We start from the raw sequence: 22,160 nt of genomic DNA, 5'->3' as shown, positions 1-22,160 counted from the left end.
CTCAGCCATTCAGAGAGGGGGAAAGTCCACACACCCACTTTCCCACCTCCCCATGTCACTGCCATGACTCACAGGCGGTTGTTGGATGACTGCCGCCCTCTTCCTGCAGCCCGTGAACACGCCAGCAGAGTCAGCACAGATCTCTTCCTGTTACAATACTACTACAACCCATAAAAAGATCTGACAAAATTCAATGTGAAAAATGTGCAAAAATGCAGAAAATCAGACAGGGGGCAAATACTTTTTCACGGTACTGTAACTGTATATGTAGTTCCTGTATTATCAGCTATTGCCAGCCTTACATCACATCCCCTCTGCTCTGTTTTGAAACAAATGCAGGCAAGGGTTTATTTGTATTGCCAATCTAAAAGCAAGAAATCTTGGACCAGTAATTTAAATCCATTGCAAAATGTTGTCTGAGGATATAAATTTAAAATAAATCAACATAAGAAAAACATCAATTAGTTTCCAGTTATTCTTTTTTTTTTTTTTTTTTTTTTTGAAGGGTTTGTTACAACGTATTTCAATTTCTTAAAAAAATAAATAAATAAAATGTACCAGAACATCCTTCATTAGAGACTAATACTTGGCTTTCATTTCATTAGGTGATATCTCATCCTAGTTCGTTTACATCCCTCATGATTGTTTTAACTACAGAAAAGTTCAAAAGTTAACTTCTTTACACCTTGACAACTGCTGCTCACTTCAGTTCAGAGATGTGAACCCTTGTAATGAGCCCTCTGTAACTGAGTGAGAGAGGGAGCAGGGCTGCAGTGAGAGAAGCTGGAGGAAACTGTGTTTGGAAACCAGTAAAGGAACCAGAAAAGGGTTGGTCTGTATGTCTGAAACCAACCAAGAGCTGTGTATGACCAAAGAATCCTGGATATTTAACAATAAATCAGAGATTTGAAACTTCTTGTTTGCTTCTTATGGGCCCCCATGCCTGCTTCTACAACCACAGCCCTTCGAATAGCACCCCAGTGCTTAAAAAGGTGCACTTGGATTTTTACAATCAATATAACAGTCCTGCCCAGCCTTTCTTATCTCCAGGTTTCTCCCTTGGTTCCCAGCCCTTCTCTGTCCTTCTCTGAGATTACAAAACTCTTGTTGGATCCAAAATGCTGCCTGAAATTGACTGGGACAAAGGCCTGCAGTTGTGAAGGAACTTAATTCCAATTCTTATCAGGCATGCCAGCACACTTGAATCTTTAAGGTCTAGACTGAAGGCGTGTTTGATGTGTGCTTAGACTCAAAAGTTCTTCAGTTTTTCATTGGTTAGCACCCCGGGTTCACCTCAAGAGGAAGAGATCTATAAGACTAAATTGTATTGTATTGTATTGTATTGTATTGCATTGTATTGTATTGCTGTCAAACAATTGCAGCAATAAAATGTTGGCAAAATGTTCTGGTTTTCTATTGTCCTTTAAGTGTAATTTTTTCTTTGAGACAAAGGGGATTCTAAATTAAAAAGTAAAAGAACCCATTCTATTGCACATTGAATAATGTTGGATTGCTTTTGGGGAAGTTATTGTCACAGAAAGCTTGATTCAGCAGCTGTTTTGAGACATTTAATTGAGAATCCCATTTGTATCAACAGTAATTAATCACACCTTAAAGAGCAGTGGAAATGTTTTGCTCAGAATGTCATCTACACACTTACCAGCCGGAAGCAGAACACAAATATACTTTTTAACTGGGGTTTCATTTCAAGTCTCTTTCAGTCTTTTGTGTTTTTATTTTGTTATTATCCAACAGTTATTTTCCCAGTATGGATTAATCAATTTTGACTGATATTAATCTTTCACTTTTATAGACATTTAAATAAAAGCTTTAAGTTTGAAAAATAAAACCGATAATAAGAGATCCCTAATATTATTAAAAATGTCAGCCCACAAGACTTTAAAACATTTGTTCACTACCTTGAAAAGCCTGCCAGGTGGCAGCACTGCAGCAAAAATTTTAAAAAAATCAACTCGAAATTCAGTGAGTGAAACTCCTCTCTTTTCAAAATATATATTTTTATTACATTAGTATTTTAAAAAATGTATCAAATCAGAAATGTATTCATATAATATTTACACATACTAAGCAGGGATGGAAATAAGACTAATGTTGTATAGCAGTTTCACCCATTCCAGGTTTTAATATGAGTTTGATTAGCCACAGTGTATAAGTAATAACAACCTCAGGTGTGTTTTATTAAACTCAGAGAAAAACCAGGAATGGATCAAACAGCTATGTAATGGGAGTTTTATTTTGATCCCTGATACTAAGCAGTGTTTCTATCGATCTATTTATCTGTCTCATTTAAATATATGAAAAATGTATGCTTTGAACACAATAGGGTTGTTAGCTTCTTTTGTATTTAACATGTGTTACTTTCTCATATAAGATCAGATAATTTGTCTTTATAGAAGCAAGATCCAGCAACAGCTAGTGATCTGACACATTGGAGGAAGCTTGTTTTGCTGTAAATATACAGCTGTACACTAGATGGTGCTGGAGCTTACTAATTTAAAGACATTTTGTCTGATTAAGACTACATGACTGTGGCAAAGTGCCTCGCCCCTGGGCTATTTATTTGTGTTGTATGTTACGTGTAGTGTGTTAATGTTGGTGTATAGTTATTGTTACACTGGATACAAATGGGTTTGTGTAACACAGTGGTTTAAAATGTATATTTGTATTTAGGCACAAGGATTGCACAGCACTTCACGTGCAGGTAAAATGTAATAATATGTGAGCACGAGGAATTGCACTTTATTAATTCACGTGCAGTTGTACCGAGACTCCAATTGAATAACTGATTAGCAATCTAGTCTCGGTACAGCTGCATAAAAGCAGCATGTTTTCACTCATTTGGGGTTGTGTGTTCGGTGAGTGGAGAATGGGTGTGGAGAGGAGAGAATTAATAATAGTTATAGAAATACCATCTCACCGTGTTTGTCTGTGTAGTCCGTTTTGTTTGTTTATTTATTTTGGCTAAAGTGCTGCGTCCTGTGTTTTGTTCGTCTTTCAACCTTTTATTTTCTGTCTGTTTCATTATTAACAAAAACAATCGCTCAGCTTCACCAAGCTTCACCTCTCTTTATTCTGTGTTGGTTCCTGGTTCTGGTCTGATGTCACCCACTACAGCCATCTTTGTGACAATGACATATATCAATAGCAAGCAATTAGCTAAACTCCTGAACTCATAATCAAAGCACCTAAAGCTACATCATTCCAAAATATATTTCAAAAATTGCAATGATGACCACTGAGAATGATTGCAAGCATCATTAAAAGTTAAGGGACAGTTAAGATAATCTAGAAGAATGTAGTTTGAAGTTTCTTTTGTTCAGCTGGGTTAGTGCGACGCTGACACACTACTATAGTAAGTCATGGTGATTATTTCCATTTATTATTTCCGGTGCTAAAGGAAAGAAATCAGAATGGTTTCAGCAACAATGATGTCATAGAAGCTCTGCAGCAAAGATAAACCAGACAAGCACTTGTTTACATAGCAATGCAATGACTTGTATAGAGTCCAATCCTTTTTGATTACACTTGGACATACTTCATGCAACAAAACACAAGGTACTTATCCTGTCAGAAATGTTATTGCTTGTTTTGGTCTCTCGTTTGGTGCTTGTTTGAAGATGAAAGGGAGCTCACTTTTGCTCAGAAAAGGAATCCTTGATATTCTTTTGATTTGTCTCTATCTGGATCAAACAATTTCCCTGCCAGCTAGCAATCTTAATTAATACTGTTTGTACACTGAGCACAGGCACCTTGCCCACACCTGCTTCTCCTGCCATAATAATGAGAACAAGGATTTAAAGCAGTCAGTTTTCATTTCTTAAGACGATAATGAAATAAATACAGATACTGCTAACATGGTTTAACTATGATACAAATAACCGGGGGGGTGGGGGGGTTCTGCAAAGCTTAACCTTGCATTCTCAAACACATCTCTGTATATAGTTACCATGGTAATCGGGCACTGTATTGCATGAAATAGATATTTGTATTCTTCATGTTCATATGTAGGTAAATTATATGCACCTTTCTGTCTGTAGCTTTTATAAACAAACCATGTACAGTACTAAATACTTGAAATAAAGACATGGAAATTCAACCAAGCAGGGACAGGAACTCCAAAACAACAAAGTTCATACTAATAACAGAATAAAAAGAGCACGATTATCACAATATACTGCCTTGCTGGTTTTGAGCTGGTAATGCACTCTTGGGTTTATTGCTAGTATGCAGCTCTCACATGGACTTTGAATATATAGTCCATATTTACTCTTAACTTGCAGGCCTTACTTTCAAATTCTCTTGAATTCCCTGTAGTAGGTAGTTTCACTGTAGCACTGTCTTTTGCGGCAAAGCAAGTGTAATTGAACACCGCAAGCTAGCGTCTTAACCACAATGCAAAAGATCCAGGCTCATCTGCATTCAAGGTTATAGAGCTCTTAACCTCATCTCATCTCACCGACAGGGGGCATCTCTCAACAATGCCTGTTACACAAGTCACTGGCTGCATGTTATTGACAGGAAATAAGGAGCTGGACAAGTGGAGAGAATGTCACTCTCTAGTTGAAATGACCAAGGAAAGCTACCTTAGAGTAAGACATGCAAGACATCGTGCCAGATAATCAGCTATAACATGTGTTTCTTTCAAAACCGCACTTGTCAGACCTACAGAGCAAATGGCAAAGGTATGGGATTAGTAAACTGACTCAATCCCTGTTAATTCACTTATAGGTCTCAAATAGAACAATGAGTTGTTGGCCCACAGCTGTGGTTCTGGAATCATATTGATCTTTATTTGGCGCTGCCACCTGCCAAGTTTCATTGCTCTGCTGCGAGTGTTTTTCCATAACAGAGTCAGATTGACTCTATAATCACTGAGCACATGTAGATAGATTAGCTCTCAACAGTATAGTTTATTCTGGCCTGTGATGGTCCTGAAACAACGAATTAGCTTTAAGTGGAAATCGTGTCAGTGCAACACATGGCCCTCCCTCGTGGGTCACAACAGTTTATTCTTTGGGTTAAAAAGTTAGCGTAGCACCACAAACAATCAATTCAGGATAATAAATCTGCCCATTGGGAGATTCTTTCTGCCTGTTTTTAAACTGTCAGTTACTTCAACAGAAATTTGTCTGTGTTTTTTTTTTCACATTTTGGATCACATACAATTCAATACAGGAGTTTAATTGACTGTTTGACTGGTGCTTTGATTGGATATAAGGCACTTTATTCAGCTCCTGTCCTGTGAGTGTCAAAAAATGATGAGGTGAGGTACACCAAGGCCTAGTAAACAATGAAGCCGGTGACTCGCTTAGCTGCCAAGGAGGCAGTGAACTCAGTAAAGCACTGTGAAAGGCAGTTGTAGTTCGCCTAAGGCTTGGTTTCTGGTTAAAAAGTTTTCAAGAGGGCCCCCTTATCGTAATATTTCAGAACGGTGTTATTATAAATTATTATTCATATCTTGGGTGGGCATGTTAAATTGTATTTCTAATCTAATAATTTGGAGAATTCCGAGTCGCTGTTATTTTTTTCCAGAAAACCACAACTCTCTCCACTCCTCTTAAAAAAATATTGACAGCAGCCAGCAGCATATTCCTGGCTTTTCCTGGATTTGAAAGGCTTCTTGTTTCCATGAATGTGCTCTCATACATACTCATGAGGCTACTTGTAAATAAAACGGGATACCCGTGGGAGGCATTTATTAGAATGATAATAAACACCCTATAGGTCTGTGACAGAAAGATAATGAGTTCTGGTGATAAATCTCCCTCCCGACTTGTGAGGGTGCTAAAGAACGGGAGGAGAAGTATCTGGAAGGGCTGGCCTGACTCTGTTGTAAGACCGTATTGACCTGAAAGGTAAACGAGGAGCAGCTGTTTACCTAGATGTCATGCGGGATTACATATAGGGGCCAGGGTAACGCTTATCTTTTCCTTCATTTGGGTTAAATGGTTGGAGAGAGAAGGATTGAGAGAGGAGCTCTCAGTGTGTGAAAAGAATACTTGTTGTGGGTTATTGTGTCTGTACTGTTAATTGTTTGTTTTCACTTTTAGACAGTTAAAGCACACCTCCGGAGCTGTTGCCAGGGGTCAGCACGATCTGGAGCACCACTGCACACCACACTACCTGTGTTTGCACTGAGCACCAGCATGACTGCACCCACCCAGGACTGGTGACCGTGTGTTTGTTTTTGTTCAGGACTGTGCCCTGTTTTCGTTATCCCTGCGCTTTACACATTGTTGTGTATTGCCGGGGATTTATTATTTTACGGTCACCAGAACAGGATTAGAAATAAAAACACTTGTTCACTGGATTATCGTTGTCTGCCTGTCACTCCTGCATCGCATCACCGCTACACCTGTTCCCCTTCCACCAGCCACTTTGCCACAGGTGGTGTCAGAATCGGGATGGACCTCAATGCGCTGGCGGAGCTGCTGCAGCTTGCTGGAAAGCAGGCGAGATGCAGAGGAGAGAAGGAGGGAGGAACGCTAATGGCGCTCATTGAATGGGTAGCACTGGCCGTTGCCACAGCGATGGCCCCTACCATAACACCGCTGATGTCGCCCCCTGAAGGCATGGGCGATGAAGATTTCGGCGGAGCATGACCCGGAGGCATAATTGGTGGCATTCGAACGGCTGGCTACCGCTGTGTTTTGTTTATTGTTTTATATTTGTAAATATGATTTAAAACGGCGGCTTGGCCATCGGGAGTTCTGGGCAAACCAGTTGGGACCCTGCCTGACTGGGGAGGCTCAGGCAGCCTACCAAGCCACGAGCGACCACTGCTCCCTCTGTCCTTCCTATCTGTTTTTAGGTGCAACCAGCCAGGACATATGACCAGGTCATGCCCTGCTGCCATGGAGTGTGATGTGGCCACATGCAATTGGGCACCTGAAACGGGTAAGCATGGGGAAAACGGTCGGGAAGGGCCTTGTCTGATTGATGTTGTTTTAGGAAATGTGAAAACCTACGCATTAGTGGAAACAGGGTGTGAGCAAACTTTGATTAGGACAGCTCTTCTGGGCGGTGTGCACTGGCGGCCACAAGGTCAGGTGGCCATCTCCTGTATCCATGGAGACACGGCGGCATACCCCACACTAAAAGTATATTTATAGGTAGGACCGATAAAACGTCACCTCTTAGTAGGGGTGGTCGGAAAGGTTGCCACACCCAGTTATTCTGGGCCGAGACTGGCCAAAATTCAAACAATTAATGCAAATAATGGCAGTCTCAGCCGCACATGTAAATGTGGCAGAAAAAAAAGGAATGAATTGGGGAGGTATTTCCTTTTCATACTGAAATGTTTTCTCCTCTTTTCTGTCCTAGAAAAACAAATAAGGAGAGACGGACCGCGAAATGGGAGGGAGCATCTTTAAGACAAGGCTGGGGTCTGGTGGGAAAGTGGTGGGATGAGAACAAACATCAGTCAAAGGAAGTGGGAACGCAGTGTGACCGAGAGAGCGAGGTTACTGGGCCAACAAGGGCAGAGGTTATTTCAGCCCCTCTCAATGTACCGGACCTGTGGTGCTCAAGCACGGACACAGTGTGGGGCCAACATAATGACCTGTTACTGGTGCATGTTTGGGGGCAGGTCCAGTCCATTGCAGGTAAGGATGTTGATGGCGCTGGGGCGCTAGTATATCCACATTTCAGTATTAAGGGGCAATTACTGTATAGGATAAACCTAGCCGCGGGCACAGGACAGCCTGTAACACAATTGTTGGTTCACCCGTCTTGTTAGACCGAGGTCATGAGGGTGGCGCATGATATCCCTTTTGCGGGGCACCTCGGAGCCGAGAAGACGAGGGAATGAATATTGGCTCGATTCTATTGGCTAGGTCTTCACACTGATGTGTTGAGATATGTAGCCACATGCCCAGTCTGCCAGCGAGTAATGCCGGGTTGAGTGTGTCCCGCCCCTTTGGTCCCACTGCCGATTATTTCCATTCCTTTTGAGCGCATTGCAATGGACGTAGTGGGCCCTTTGCTACCTTCTGACTCTGGGTATACGCATATATTAGTAGTGGTGGATTATGCAATGCGATACCCGGACATTGAGGTCCACTAGTGCCGCTGCAATAGCCACCGAGTTAACGCAGATTATGGCTAGAGTAGGGATCCCCAAGGAGATCTTGACTGATCATGGAATCATTTTTTTGTCCAATACATTACAGCAGGTGTACAAAATATTAAAAATACATCCCATCAGGACGTCCGTTTATCATCCACAATCAGACGGTCTGATGGAACGTTTTAATCAGACCCTAAAGTCGATGCTGAGACGATTCGTAACACAAGAGCAAAAACATTGGGCATCGCTTCTTCCCTACCTCCTTTTTGCAGTGAGAGGTGCCACAGAGGTCAACTGGGTTCTCCCCCTTTGAGCTCCTGTACGGCTGGCAGCCTTGAGTCACTCGACCTGCTGAGAGAGGGATGGGAGGAGCACAAAGGCTCGTCCAAGAATGTAGTGAAGCATGTGCTCCTTCTAAGAGATTGCCTGGATTCGGTCGGTCGTTTGGCCCAGGACAACCTCAGATCGGCTCAGCACCGACAGCAGCAGCATTGCAACAGAAATGCATGGATTCTAACCTTTCGACCAGGTTGTGCTGTAATGCTGCTACTTCCCTCATCAGAATCAAAACTGTTTGCTAAATGGCAGGGACCATATAAAGTGAATAGGGCTAAAGGGAAAGTGAATTATGAAATTAGACAGCCCGATCTAGTAATGAACTCCCAGATTTAAAATGTCAATTTGTTAAAGCCCTGGCAGGCAAGGGAGGTCTTATTTATAGCCCCAGGCAATATGAAGGATGATTTAGGCCCCTGTCCAGAGACCCCTAGCACAAGAATGATTTAAATGGGGGAACAATTGGTTCCAGATTAGCAAAGAGAGCTGTGTAAGCTTATTGAGGAGTTCAGCGATATTTTTTCTGACGTGCCCGGCAGAACAAACTTAGTTGAATATGACATTACCTCTCTACCAGGTGTCACAGTGTGAGAGAGACCATATCGGATCCTGGAAAGTCGACAAAGTGGCGTTCGCAAATAGGTATGGGATATGCTCGAGCTTGGGGTGATTGAGCCTTCCAGGAGCGAGTGGTGCAGTCTGATCGTCATAGTGGCTAAGAAAGACAAACCATGCACTTTTCTGCGTGGATTTCAGAAAGGTAAACACTATTGCTAAGTTCAATGCATATCCTGAAATCGGGTCAACGAACTTTTAGACAGACTGGGAAAAGCGAGGTTTATTTCAACTCTGGACCTGACGAAGGAATACTGGCAAATCCCTTTAACCCGCAGCTCCAAAGAGAAAACTGCATTTTCAACACCAGAAGGGCTTTAAACCATACAATTTGGGCTACAGCATGCGCCTGCTGCCTTTCAGAGACTGATGGACCAGGTTTTACGCCAATATGATGAATATGCAGCAGTTTATATTGATGATGTGGTTATTTACAGCTCACCTGGCGAGAGCATTTGGTTAGGGTTACAGCCGTTCTGCAGTCTCTAAGGGCAGCCTGGCTGACAGCTAACTTGAGGAAACAGAGACGCAATATTTGGGATTCTTAATGGGGAATGGAAGGGTGAGAACTGTGGTCACCAAAATTCAGGCTTGATGCAGTGATCCCTAAAGCCAAGACTCAGGGGAGGTCACTACTGGGCTTAGCGGGTTATTACCGCCGCTTCATCCCCGAGTACGCCACAGTGGTTAACCCGTTAGTCGACCTCACAAAAAAGAGTGCTCCAAATTTAATTAAATGGTCAGCTGAGTGTCAGGGGGCATTTGATACTATTAAGCGTAGACTTTGCCAGGCCCCCACTCTTATTACTCCAGATTTCACCAAGCGATTCATCCTCCACACCTACGCATCGGATGTAGGTTTGGGTGCAGTCTTGTTCCAAAAAGTAGCTGGAGTAGAACACCCGATATTGTAACTAAGCAAAAAGATGTTACCTCGGGAACGTAACTACTCTGTAGTCGAAAAAGAGTGTTTGGCCATTAAATGGGCTACTCACTCTTTACGATACTACCTGCTGGGACACTCATTTGATCTGGTCATAGACCACGCCCCACTCACGTGGTTAAGCACAATGAAGGACAGCAATGCCCGGATAATTTCAGCGGCAGGGGTTGGTTGCCTAGTTACTAAGTATAGCAAAGTACCACCAAAATGCAGATTATTTTTCCCGGGAGGGGGGAATAATGGGAAAGGTAGATTTAGCCGAGTGTTCCTTCGGCTCCACTCTCAGCGGTGGTATAAGTGACAGAAATACAATGAGTTCCGGTGATAAATCTCCCGCCTGTGAGGGCGCTAAAGAACGGGAGGCGAAGTATCTGGAAGGACTGGCCTGACAGTTTTTTCCGGGTCAGGGAAGTGGGTCGGCCTGGAAAGAAGCAAGACTCTTGTAAGACCGTATTGACCTGAAAGGTAAACGAGGGGCAGCTGCAAGTAATAAGGCAACTGCAACCCTTTACCTAGATGTCATACAGGAGTACATATAGGGGCCAGGGTAATGCTGATCTTTTTTTTCGTTTGGGTTAACGTTTGGAGAGAGAAGGATCGAGAGAGGAGCTCTCGTTGTAAAGAGAAATTACGTGTTGTGTTTTGTTGTGTTTGTCTGCGTAATTGTCTGTGTTTTTCACCACCAGACAGTTAAAGCACTATCTAGCTGTCGCCAAGGGTCAGCACTGTCCGGAGCACCACTGCACACCGACTAGAGTGTTTGCACTGACCACCATCACGACTGCACTCACCCAGGACTGGTGACTTTCTGTTTGTTTGGTTCGGGACTGTGCCCTGTTTTTGTTATCCCTGTGCATTACACATTGTTGTGTATCGCCGGGGATTTATTTATTTTACGGTCACCGGACCTGGAAAAGAAATAAAGCACTTTTCACTGGATTACCGTTGTCTGCCTGTCACTCCTGCACCGCATCACCGCTACACCTGTTCCCCTTACCAGCCATTTTGCCACACTACTTACCATGCCTTTTTTTTTTTTTTTTTTAAATTATGTCTCAAACCTAAAACTTTTGGCCATAGCTGTACAATGCAAGTAATCATTACAGTACAAGCCCTGTGTTACAGTCTATTTAAAAGTACTAGTATGGTTTGACAGGTTTCGTAAACATTTGACCTTTGCATTGTCTATAGTAGAGATATGGATTTTGGTCCAGGGAAGACACTAGTTGGGAGCACTGAACAAGCCAAGCTAATTCAAATAATGAATTCCACATTCATGCTTGGTTACAGTTTCATAAAATCTGTAAAAGGTGTTTTTCATCCAAAAAAATATCAGTTGATTTTTTTCTTTCCCCCAGAAATTTCAGCAAGTTGGGGTCCAAGTAAAGGCCTTATAGCACTCGGCCTGTTTAAAAATATATTTTGTTGCGCAACAATGTACCATGAAGCATGTATCAACAGCACAGATATCTGTTTGATGTGTTCCCATGCCCATGACTGATGTGGATTTTGTGCTTGTCATGCAGCGAGACGACCCCCACAATATTTTATGAGGTCGTAGAAATCAGCGTTTGTTTTCAAAAGGCAGGTATAAACCATCATTTCTTCCTCATGAATGTTTGGAGCATGATTTATATTATAGAGATAAAGATAAAGATAAATGAAACTGGGATTCTGTCTACAAATGCAGAGCAATATTTGCTCTTTGTTCTTCATCTGCGTCTTGTCTGGCAAAAAGTAAGAACAAAAACCCCACCCAGTCCTTCTGCATTTGCTGGTAAATTGATAATGACCTTGAGTACCACTGCCCTTGTGATTATATATTCAGATATACCAAGACATGTAATAAGCTAGAAAGCCTTTGACTGGAATTTGTATTTATTTTTTTCAGCCAGAACAGACACATACTGTATTCTGTAAATGTTTCTGTAACAAAGTGCCCGCCCCTGTGTATATTTTCTGTTATGTTGTGTGTTTAATGTTGGTGTACAGTCGTTGGTACACGGGATATAAAAGGGTCTGTGTAACACAAGTGTTTAAAATGTGTGGAGAACGGGAGAGAGAGGAGGAGAAATTATTTTTCAATTGCTATTGCGTGCTGGTGGGACCAGCACGATACTTGTTTATTTAGAAACTCACCGTGTTTGTCAGTGTGTCTGTCCGTGCACCATTTTGTTAAGTATAGTCCGTTTTTGTTTGTCTCTTTTATTTTGGCGTAGAGTGCCGTGTTTCTGTTTTCGTGTTTAAACCTTTTATTTACAATAAACCGGCGCAAGCAAGCGCCATCATCATTTCACATCATCTGTCTTTGTGTATTTCATTCCTTCCTGGTTCTGACGTCGCCCACTTCGGCCGTCTCTGTGACAGTTTCACATAAAGTTACCTTATAAAACTGTAGAAAAGTGACATTTTGATTACAGTTCATATGACAAAATGTCAGAGTTGGGGGTAACGCGTTAGTAACGTAACGTGCTACTGTAATAATACTACATTTCTTAATAACGAGTAATAATATTAGTTACTTTCCGTAAAAATTTTTTTTAAAAAAGAGTGTTTTCTTGCTATATTATTACGTTATTATTAAATGATGTGATGTTTAAATGGAAGCAAGCAGCAGTAAATTCAACAAGATTTATTTACTTGTGCGCCATATCAAAATCACTATACAAGCACACACAGCATGTAATGTCTATGCAGCGGCACCACTTGGACTGTTTGCTAATTAAAAGAACATAGCCTACCAGTATTGAGAAAATAACTCCATGCCTTGTAGTATACCGCAATTGATGCGATACAACAAAGATTACTTGGATTTTTAAACTAAACATTGAACCTACGATTGAAGAACTCAAATTGCATACCCAGTTAAAATAAGGACGGATTCAAAAACGTTTTTTGTTCAAAGTGCATGTAGTTTAATACTGACAACAGTGACCATAAGCCTTTGCCCAGATTTTTTGTTTCCTGATATGGGCGAGTTAAAGATAAGTATCACTATTTTAATGTCTGCGTTCATATACATTGAAAGGCTCAATTAAAGTAAATGATTAAGTGGTGTTAGTTTTGTTAACTGTTATAATGAAGCTAGCAAATTGCAATATTTAGTGTGATTTTACAGTGTTGATTTATTTTGTACATTAATAGCCTCTGTAGCTAATGAGAATGATGTGAGGAGTGTGAATTCGTGCAGGAGATGTTGTGGAGTGCGCAACGAGCCCTACTGTGCTTCCATTTTATTTTTATTTACTGTTTTAATTGTAACACAGTTTACAACATACTACTGGCAGATTACTTTGTTTTCTATTATTGCTGAGCCTTTGTAATGAAGTCGCTGAATAATAAAACTTTAGTGGAAGCAAGATAATATTGCCCAGCCTGATTCATTTGCAGTTGTCTACGCTACTGACCCAAGAACTAAGGTAACCCACGGCATTACAAGTTTATTTGTTTGTCATAGCTTTAAAAAACGCATTACCAGACTATGGAGATTAGTCACAATTGTTTCGCAGGGCAAAAGGAAGGAATGTAGTGGGTAATATAACGAGTAATATAGCGCGCTATTTTTTTAAATGAACTAATATGTAATACTAATATCATTACTTTTATCTCAAGAAACGAATAACGACTAATACATTTCTTTTTATCAGTAACGACCCCAACACTGCAAAATGTACTGTACTTGATTTATGGAGTCAGTTTACACATAGGAATACAAACCCTTGTGCTACTGGCCTTGACTAACACTAAAAACACAACCACTGGAATAATTTACCATGTAGCGGCGCAGTGGTGATGGTAATACACCGACACAGACTCCCCAGACCAGTCGCCTGCTTGGGCTACCTCCTGTGAGTTTACAAGCCAATAAAAAGTGTAATAAAGGACACTTTATTTGTTGCTATGGAGAGGTGGAGGCAGGCAGGGGGCTGATTTGTGGACCCTCTTGGCCTGGTCTTTTTTTGACAGGCCTATGCATTGGAGACACCTCATACAGCAGAAGAAAGCAACTCGAAGCTGGGAACGTTTAGTAAAAAGCCCTGTTGTTAACATAACTGACTCCTTCACACTATAAAGGACAGTGCTTGTTGTAAATCAGTGCTATTTGGATAATAACCACATGTCCGATTCCAAAGAGGGATTGAATTATGATATAAGTAGCAAACTTCATTTTGATGTAGACAGCAACAGTGCACTAAAAGTGTGATCATGTGATCGGCTTGACCCCAAGTGGAGTGAGAGGTGCAGGTCTTAAGCAGCGAGCACGAGCAAGCAGAAGAGTCCCTCTGACGTCACGCATGACAGTGGGGGCCTGTGGACCGGCCCATCTCAACGCAGTGGTTGCACTGCACTGTGGCTGTCTCCATAGTGGGAATGGCAGCGTCTTCAGCAGGCAATTCTGTTCATGTGTAACTGATTGTAACAACAGGATTACAGAAACCTTACAACGCTGGAAAAAACACACCTGTTTCCATTAATACAATACACCAGGAGCTACTCATTCACAAATTAGGGCACTTTCATTTTTTGGCCAGCCAGCGTACCATCAGAAATTCACTTATGACTCAGACGTGGATTGACATGGTCTGGCAATGGTTAAATCAGGGGTGACCGTAATAATAGTTACTGATTGAATCATGAATAAAACAAAAAACTGGTGCAACATGGATTGTGGAGGCATTAACACATACATAGGCAGGTCCATCAGAAAGTTCTACTCAGCAATACATTCAATTGAAGCAAGACTGCCTTCTAGCACAGGAAGTGATTAGCAGCTTTGCTTGTCTTTGAATATATAGAGTTGCATATCTGCAATTAAACAATCAAACACTGTGGAGCAGTGATAGTGTTGCTAGTGCTAAACATACATTAATACATTGTGTGTAGGGTGTCTTTTTTTCTTGTAAAGCTCCTAAATTCAGTGTTGGTCTCTCTCTTTTATGGTTCTTTGTTCAGTGTGAAAGTTTGGACTCTGCCTCTGCTGGCTCTCCTGGGGCCGGTTTTCATGGCTTCATCGCTGTAGCTTTAGTGGGGGTGGAATGGCAAAATGAAAAACAGAATCAGACAGCAAACCTGTCCAGAGAGTTCCCACAAAGCATTGTCTAACCATGCTTGGTACAGCATATAGCACCATGGCACAAACTCTTACAAATACAACCATGACATTGTCAGACCATGGTTATACATCAGCAGCAATCATTGCTATACCATGGGCGACCATGAAACAGATCTAGTTGCAAAGTGTGTCTAGGCATGTCAAGCACCCAATCAACATTTAAAATTCAAAGGCATGCATTCAAGGTTATTAATTAAAAAAATAATTATTCAAAAGCACAGTCCACCCAACAGACTACATGCAGTTTGAACTGCAGCTTAGAAATGGAAGGCATGGTGCTGATTTTGGTCAAAGTGAATTCAAACAGTCGAAATGAGGCAGGGAATGTTCCACTTCTTTAATGTAAGCTGTTAAGAAAACAACTCTCGCCAGTGTCATCAGGTGACAAATCACTTCGTCTTATTTTTCATTTTTTTATCACTATGTGTCGTTTTCTTTTTCTCTTTGCTATTTTTTTTTTACTATTTGTTTGTAAACATTTTTTTTTTTCAAATCGCTTAATTATTGTAAGCTTTTTTGAGAAATGAGGAATTTGTTGGGTTATAAAGAGGTAGTTTAAGTAAATGGAGAGGAGCTGGAATGAAATGCAGTAAGAAACAACCAAGCAAAGCAAGTAATGGAACGGGGTAAGAACTGAGAGGGGGAACTGAAATGCGGCTGAACTGTTTAAAGCTGAAATCAGACACCCTGCAAAGTAATAGGAAGAGTGCACGCTCGAATCTGAAAGACTCCTCTCTTGCTGGATTGGATTACTTCCCTAATTTTTTTTTTTGTTCTCCTCTTTATTTTTTTCTTTTTATTATTATTTTGTAAAGCACTCATGACCAGGCAGACATGCTGGGGAGCTGATAGATCGACAGACTGCAGAGAACCAATGATGCTCTCCTGTTTAGAGACCATTCCTGAAGCAGGCTACAGTGGAATATGGGCTGGTTGCAGTATTTTTGGTTATTCCTTTTTCTTTTGAGGACAGCAGAAGTTCTGAATTGTTTTGTTTTCTTCTTTTATTTTCACGAATTCTGAAGAACTTGTGGCGTACAAGCAGTGAGTGGAATTTTTTTGTTAGATCAGTTATTTATTTTTTTACTGGTTTCTTTATTTCTTGTTGCAGTTTTAATCTCATTCACTATTTTAAAATTTAAAAGAATAAACTACTTAAATCACTTACCTGTGTTGTCTCTCCTGTTCAATGCCAGAGGTGTGTATCTAGATAACAACTTGAAAAGAGAAAACGGAGGCTAATGGTAAATGTTAAGAACTATAAGATACTCTATACAGTACTTGTGGTGTTTAGTGGGATGTATCTTTTCCCCCATACTTTAACAGGACCTGCTTCCTGTAGTTTCTCCACCATGTGGTGTAGTCTGGCTCTAAGTGGTGACACCAGCTCAGACAAAGCTCAACAAAAAAATGGGATTCAATTCCTGCGGGGAAATTTGGGGAAACTAAAATGAGATGTTCACAGATTGACAATTCACAGAGGAATAAAGAGTATTTATTCAACTAAACCACATGTCTCACTCATCTTACACACCCATAGTTACATTTGCAATTAGTTCCATGCTGCCCTGGTGACTGTTATGTAACTGCCCTATTGTTTGTGGGTCATTCCATGCCAACTCAACCACTAAAGGGGCATTTTGTGGCCCGACTGTGTTGACTTTTGCTAGTAGAATTCACCTAGTGGTTTTCGGGCCCGCTGAGTTAAGAGATCATTTAATTTATTTATTTTTTTTAATTTCCTCTTCGAGCTGTGAACTGGCAAAGGTCTAACCAAAGTGAAAAAGTGACCCTGACAAGAAAAATCACCCTGGGCTCAAATTAGATGCTACCAACTTAGACGTTCGTTCTACTCGTAATGAATAGGGCTTTCGAGAAAAAAATACCAGAAGCACCTGCACACCTTTGGCAAGTTGCCAGACGAGGGGTAAGTGACGAGTTTTATTCGAACTTCAGCCCAACCCTTTACCCTGTAGGGGATGCGGATCCTAAAATGTTAGTATTGCTGTAAGAACCTTTATTTTTATTCCAGTAGGAGTATATGTGAAATTCTAGTGACTCCGGAAGTTGTTAACCCCTTAAGTTTACCATGGTAATCTAGGTTTTGTGTTTTCTATCAGTTTGTAGTTTTTAAAACGCACCTAACTGAGGTTTTGGTAGTTTCAAATGTGTCACTGTAACAAAGAAATCTAAGTTCCACATGCAAGTTCATAACCCCTCAGCTCCAAGCTAGTGCCACTGGAAGCACACACTGTCACTTTTTACTTTAGATCTAACCTCAGACAATGCAAAATTGTAGAATAACGCCAGTTTGGTTAAGACTATGTGGTACTTTAGCCTCACTGCAGTGGCTATAAGCAATGCTCGAATGCAACTTCAAAAATCCAAAATCCAAAATCCACAGAAACCAAAATATTTTACTTTATTTTTGTGGACCTCATCAACATCCATCCAAAAATATCTTTGGAGCCCCGCTACGTGAGTTATTTCAGCCTAAACTTTGTAGAAATAACAAACATTAAAATTTCAGAGGGAGCTAATGACTACTGGGGGAACTTGAAACCAAAAGTGTTTCACAAAATTTGAAAGAGTGGTCCCTAAGGTTCTTACAGCAATACTAACATTTTAGAACCTGCATCCCCTACATGGTAAAGGGTTAGGCTGAAAGTCGAATAAAACTCGTCACTTATCCCCTGTCTGGCAACTTGCCAGAAGTCAGTAGGGTGATCCTGATATTTTTTGCCTGGAAAGCCCTATTCATTACGAATTGAACAAGGTGCTACACATGATGATAATGTTTAAGTTGAGCCCAGGGTGATTTTTCACTTTAGTTTAACCTTTGCCAGGTCACAGCTTTAAGGGGAAATAAAATATATACAGTGCCGAGAAAAAGTTTGTGAACCCCAATGATAATTAAGGAAATTCCATAGTTTTACCATGATGGCCTTCTTGAATCAAAACTTTCTTAATTTTCTTAAATATCCAATAGGGTTTATATTAACCAATTCCATGTCTTTTAAAACAAAATGATGTATGAATTTGACAAACAATGAGTAATTAAGGGTATGTGAAAAAAGTAAGTGACACAATTAAGAGGATCATTAGAATCAGGTGTTTAAATAATTAGGTAGATCTTCAGGGCTGAGTTTGCGAGGCCCCACCCTATATAAAGATCAGAAACTTTTTGAGTTTGGTCTTCACCATACACATATGTGGAAACACGTCTCTGAGGACCTCAGATAAAGAGTTATTGATGCTCATCAGTCTAGAAAGGGTTACAAAACCACTTCTAAGGATTTGGGGCTCCACCAATCCATTGTCAGACGGATAGTCTACAAATGGAGAAAGTTCAAGACCACAGTCACTCTACACAGGAACGGTCGTCCTACCAAAATTTCTCCAAGAAAATCATCAAACAATCAACAAACCAGAAAATCATCAAGGAAGTCACAAAAAACCCCAGAGTAACATTCAAGTATCTGCAGGCCACTCTCGCCTTGGCTAATGTGAGTGTTCATGACTCAACTATCAGAAAAAGACTGAACAAGAATGGTGTTCATGGAAGGATAGCCAGGAGGAAACCAGTGCTCTCTGGAACAATGTTCTCTGGACAGACGAGTCAAAGTTAGAATTTTTTGGCCTCAATGAGAAACATTATGTTTGGAGAAAACCAAACACTGCATTCAAACAAAAGAACCTCCTCCCAACCGTCAAGCATGGTGGTGGGAGTGTAATGGTTTGGGGCTGCTTTGCTGCCTCAGGACCTTGACAGCTTGCCATTATTGACACAACCATGAATTCTGCATTGTATCAGAAGATTCTAGAGGAGAATGTCAGGCCATCCGCCCGTGAGCTAAAGCTGAATCGAAAGTGAGTCATGCAGCAAGACAATGATCCAAAACATACAAGTAAATCTACAAAAGAATGGCTGCAGAAGAAGAAATTCTGCATTTTCGAATGGCCTAATCAAAGTCCGGACCTAAACCCCATTGAAATATTGTGGCAGGACCGGAAGCAAGCTGTCCATGCAAGGAAGCCCTCAAATGTCACTGAGTTGAAGCAGTTCTGTAAGGAGGAATGGGCCAAAATTCCTCAAAACCGATATGTGAGAGACTGACCAACAGTTACAGGAAACACTTAGTTGGAGTTGCTGCTCCTGCTCAAGGGGTGCCACCAGTTACTGAATCTAAAGCTTCACGCCTTCAAAATCACACACCAAGTTAAGTGGCCTCCACCTGTGTTAAATTGTAGTGATTCACATGATTTCAGGATAAATTCAGCAGTTCCTGTAGGTTCCCTCTGCTGGGTAGTGCATTTCAAAGCAAAGACTCAACCATGAGCACCAAAGCGCTTTCAAAAGAACTCCGGGACAAAGTTGTTGAAAGACACAGATCAGGGGATGGGTATAAAAAAACATCAGAGGCCTTGAATATCCCTTGGAGCATGGTCAAGAGGATTATTAAGAAGTGGAAGGTTTATGGCACCACCAAGACCCTGCCTGGATCAGGCCGTCCCTTGAAACTGGATGACCGAGAGGCTACCAAGAGGCCAATGGCAACTTTGCAAGAGCTACAGGTTTTTACGGCCAAGACAGGTCAAAGTGTGCATGTGACAACAATATCCCAAGCACTCCACAAATCTGGCCTGTATGGTAGGGTGGCAAGAAGGAAGCCATTACTCAAGAAAGCCCACCTTGAATCCCATTTTGAAGTATGCAAAAAAACACTCAGGAGATTCTGTAGCCATGTGGCAAAAAGTTTTGTGGTCTGACGAAACTAAAATGGAACTTTTTGGCCTAAATGCAAAGCATTTTGTTTGGCGCAAACCCAACACAGCACATCACCCAAAGAACACCATCCCTACTGTGAAGCATGACGATGGCAGCATCATGTTATGGGGATGTTTCTCATTGGCAGGGACTGGGACACTTGTCAGGATAGAAGGGAAAATTAATGGAGCAAAGTACAGAGATGTCCTTGAGGAAAACCTGCTGCCCTCTGTTAGAAAGCTGAAACTGGGACAGAAGTTCACATTTCAGCATGACAACGACCGAAAGCACACAGCCAAAGCTACACTGGAGTGGCTAAGCAACAAAAAGGTAAATGTTTTTGAGTGGCCCAGTCAGAGCCCCGACCTAAATCCAATCGAAATCCAATCCAACTGTCACATGACTGGAAGATTGCTGTCCATCAACGCTCCCCAAGGAACTTGACAAAGCTCGAACAGTTTTGTAAAGAAGAATGGTCAAATATTGCCAAATCTAGGTGTGCAAAGTTGGTAGAGACCTATCCCAACAGACTCACAGCTGTAATTGCTGCCAAAGGTGCTTCCACCAAGTATTAACTCAGGGGGGTGGAGACTTATCCAATTATGATCTTTCAGTTTTGTATTTTTAATATATATATTTTTTTCTCAATAAAAACTTTTTTCCCCTTAACAGTGTGGTGTATGGTGTGTAGATAAGCGGAAAAAAATCCTTATTTAAATGCATGAAACTCTGAGGCACTGACAAAATAAAATGTGAAAAAAAGTTTAAGGGGGTGTAGACTTTCTATTGGCGCTGTATATGGACTTTATTAAAGAATGCCAGATACCTTTAGGTAACCGAGCCTGTAATATCAGGATAGTCTGGTCACCCAAAGCTCACTCCAGTAAAGAGGGGCCAATAATAACACTATTGATACTAATTAAAGGTATGACCTTGCATTTAAAAACCTGGGTAAGCACTCCTTTAAGAGTATTCAATGGCAGCACTATCTTGTGTATTTAGTCTTTTATTTCACGTAACTTTTTATCAACAAAAGCTGTAATCAATGAATGTTTTAAACGTCCTATTCTAATCCCAGTGCATTAACCTGAAGAGTCCCTATCAGGAATACCAGCAAACAACAGCATTACCAGCATTGGAAACACAATGGATCTGGAACTGATATATTATTGCACAGGGCCATGGTCCTGATACAGCAGCACACTGGCTGGCTGGTCCTGCTATGGTACCATTAAACTGCAATACATTGGTTCAAAGCATTGTGATACTGTCAAAACATATGACCATTCACTTGGAGCTACCAATGCTACCATACCTCTTACCTATTGCACTGTGTGCGGAGTCTCTCGCCTCTTTGTTTATTATTGTATTAGTATTATGATGTATATGTTAATGTGATGGTGAAAGCCAGTATTATTTGTATTATTTTATATATATATATACATATATTAACCGTTAACCGTCGAAAAGCCGCTCTCACACTGTAGTCACATGAATGGGGTTAAAATTGTACAGAAGGTGACCGTCTGTAGTGATGGCTTTCTGCATGAGGTATTAATGATGTTATTAATTGTAAGTTTTACATTGTGTATGTGTGTCTTTTATAGTTAAGTTCTTTTTAATCATTATGTTTAAATTGTGTGAATGTGTTTTTATAGTCGTTTTAATGTGCTTACTAATTCAATTGCTTTAATATGCTTTTATATTAAGGTTCTATACAGTATTGTGTAAGTTTTGAGTTCTTTCATTTCCCATCGGCAAAACCAGCTATGTGCAGTTTTGCATAGCCTAACACGACTCAAAGTCACAGATGGGTGTCTGAGCTAAACGCCAAAAGGCAGGAGATTAGCAGAGATAGTGTGAGATGGGCGAGGGGAACTGAAAGACAAGATGGATGAGCCCTGCTAGGTTCAACGTGGTATGCAGCCCCCCCTTTTTCCCCGCAGAGGGAATGTGCAATGATAGAGTGGAAACCCCTATCATTGGACAGAAGAAAAACAAATGGGAGTGGAGTCAACAGTTGTTCACAAAGGTATAAATACCCAAAATGGCAAAGTCTTTTCATCTCTTTCGAATTGACTCCATGGATATCCATGCTTTCTGATACAAACGTATGCACTGAGCTGTACTGAGGCCTTGTCCAAAGTCAGTTTAAATCTTGTGCTTATATGATTGTATTGGAGGTATACCTTTCTTGTATATAAAGTGTTTTTGAATCAAAAACCATTTGTCAATCTTATTCACTAAAATCTCCTGAGTTTATTCATTGATCAATTGTTGCTAATAGGGTTAATCA

At 40.9% G+C, this 22,160-nt stretch overlaps 1 pseudogene; it reads right to left on the bottom strand.

Annotated features, from left to right (window-relative positions):
• Positions 1–7,513: 7,513 nt before the first annotated feature.
• Positions 7,514–22,160, bottom strand: part of LOC121295904 — a 28,119-nt pseudogene continuing 13,472 nt past the window's right edge.

The sequence above is a fragment of the Polyodon spathula genome, chromosome 20 (assembly GCF_017654505.1).
Source record: "Polyodon spathula isolate WHYD16114869_AA chromosome 20, ASM1765450v1, whole genome shotgun sequence".
Classification (NCBI taxonomy): Eukaryota; Metazoa; Chordata; class Actinopteri; order Acipenseriformes; family Polyodontidae; genus Polyodon; species Polyodon spathula.
Note: the sequence above shows the minus strand (reverse complement) of the source record. Positions and strands in the feature narration are given on the sequence as shown.